This window comes from Panthera uncia, chromosome B1, assembly GCF_023721935.1.
Source record: "Panthera uncia isolate 11264 chromosome B1, Puncia_PCG_1.0, whole genome shotgun sequence".
Classification (NCBI taxonomy): domain Eukaryota; kingdom Metazoa; phylum Chordata; class Mammalia; order Carnivora; family Felidae; genus Panthera; species Panthera uncia.
Window position 1 is genome coordinate 181,240,484 of NC_064811.1, and position 2,735 is coordinate 181,243,218.

At 36.4% G+C, this 2,735-nt stretch overlaps 1 pseudogene; it reads left to right on the plus strand.

The window, feature by feature from the left end:
• Window positions 1-1,598: 1,598 nt before the first annotated feature.
• On the plus strand, window positions 1,599-2,221 carry LOC125924019 (nascent polypeptide-associated complex subunit alpha-like; annotated as a pseudogene).
• Window positions 2,222-2,735: the final 514 nt, after the last annotated feature.

Sequence of the window (2,735 nt, forward strand, 5' to 3'; positions counted from 1 at the left end):
ATCAATGGACAGATTATCTAAACAGAAAATAAGCAAGGAAACAATGACTTTGAATGACACACGGGACCAGATGGACTTAACAGATATATTCACAACATTGTATCCTAAGACAGCAAAATACACATTATTTTATTTTATTTTAATTTATTTTTATATTTTTTAAATTTTAATGTTTATTTGTGAGAGACCGAGCACAAATAGGGGTGGGGCAGAGAAAGAGGGAAACATAGAATCCGAAGCAGGCCCCAGATTCCAAGCTGTTGGCACAGACAGCTCAGAGCCTGATGTGGGGCTCAAACTCATGAACTGAGAGACCATGACTTGAGCTGAAGTCAAAAACTTAACCGACTGAGCCACCCAGGCGCCCCTCAAAATACACATTCTTTTAAAGTGCACATGCGACATTTGCCAGAAAAGATCTTACATGAAATCATAAAACATGTCTCAACAAACATTAAGGCAGAAGTCATACCATGAACCTCTTTTGACCACACTGCTATGAACTAGAAGTCAACCAGAAGAAAAACTCTGGAAAGACCACAAATACATGGATGTTAAATGACATACTACTAAACCATGAATGGGCCAACCAGAAAATATAAGGAAAAAAAGTTTTTTTTAAATACATGGGAACAAATGAAAAGGAAAACACTGTGGTCCAAAAACTTTAGGACAGAACAAAAGTAGTATATACCAGTCCAGAAAGAAGCCTAACTTTACACCTAAAGGAGCTAGAAAAAGAACAAATGAATCCTAAAGCCAGCAAAAGGAAGGAAATGCAGATTAGAGCAGAATTAAGTGATATTTAAACTAAAAAAAAAGTAGAACAGATAAGTGAAACGAGAAGTTGGTTCTTTGAAAAAATTAATAAAACTGATAAACCTCTAGCCATAATTATCAAAAAGAAAAGATTAAGGACTCACACAAAATCACATGAGAGAAGAAATACAGATAATTATAGGAGAAATACAGAGAGTATTCTTTTATAGGAGAATATTATGAAAAGCTATATGCCAACAAATTGAACAATGTGGATGAAATGGATAAATTTCTAGAAACATATAAATTACTGAAATAAACAGGAAGATAGAAAATTTGGACAGACTGATAACCAGCAAAGAAATCGAATCAGTAATATCTCCCAACAAACAAAAGTCCAGGGCCAGATGCTTTCACAGATAAATTTCACCAAACATTTAAAGAAGAGTTAATACATATTCTTCTCAAACCATTCCAAAAAATAGAAAAGGAAGGAAAATTTCCAATTTCATTCTAGGAGACCAGCATTACCCTTATACCAGTACCAGATAAAGACACCACAAAAAAAAAGAACTACAGGCCAATATCCCTGATGAACATAGATGCAAAAATCCTCAACAAAATATTAGCAAACCAAACCCAGCTGTATATTAAAAAAAATAATAATTCATCATGGTCAAGGGATTTATTCCTTGGATGCAAGCGTGGCTCATTATTCACAAATTGGCATGCTATATCACATCAGTAAAAGAAAGGATAATCCTTCTGCAACAGACATGGGTCATATTCTTGTTCACTCTCTTTCTGCTGTCCTCTTGGTTCTTTGTTCCCTGCACAATATGCCAGGTGAACCCACAGAAAACATTACTGCTATACAGTAGCAGTCACCCTGGCTCTAGACTGAGTTAAGGTCTGGAACACATTCCAGCAGTGATGGATCAGCATCAGAGCTTGAGAAACAAGATTTCATGCAGGCAATGCCACAACAAGCCTGGCTGGCAGCAGCAGCTGAAATTGATGAGGGACCAGTCAGCAGCACAAAACAGAGCCAGAAATAATACAAGGTATGGAAGGCTATGTCCAAAATGGGTCTATGATAGCGTCACTATATGGAAATCTAAGAATATCCTCTATGTCATCACAAAACCAGATGTCTACAAGAGCTTAGCTTCAGATACCTACATAGTTTTGGGGGAAGCCAAGGCCAGGGCTTTGTCTTAGCAGGCATGACTAGAAGATGTTGAGAAACTCAAAGTTCAAGGTAAAGTTGTCTCAGACATTCAACACAGATTCCAACTGTACAAGCGGAGAGTGAAGAGGAAGAGGTTGATGAAACATATGTAGATGTTAACGATTCAGAATTAGTCACGTCACATGCAAATGTGTCAAGAGCGAAGACATCCAAGCCCTGAAGAACAACAGTAATGATACTATAAATCTTATTATGAAATTAACAATGTAACCATCTGAAAACAAGGGCTCATTTTTGTGTGTTTCAAAAGAATAAATGCAGCTTAGTTTGAAATATGTACTGTTTATATCATTAATAAAGTTATGGCTTCTTGTAGGATGAAAAAATAACCAAATGGATAAAGAAAAGGATAAGAACCATATCCTTTCAATAGATGAAGAAAAGCATTTGACAAAGGACAGCATCCATTCATGGTAAAAACCTTCAATAGAGTAGGGTTTGGATATAATAAAGCACACATATGAGAAACCCACAGCTCCTAGTATCCTTAATGGGGAAAAACCTGAGAGCTTTTCCTCTCTGGTCAGGAACAAGACGAGGATGTCCACCATCACCACTTTTATTCAACATAATACTGGAAAACCTAGTCACAGCAATCAGACAACAACAACAAAAAAGGCATTCATATTTTCAGAGAAGAAGTAAAACTTTGACTCTTTGCAGATGACATGATGCTCTATATAGAAAGCCCAAAAGACCACCATAAAACCACTAGAGCTGATAA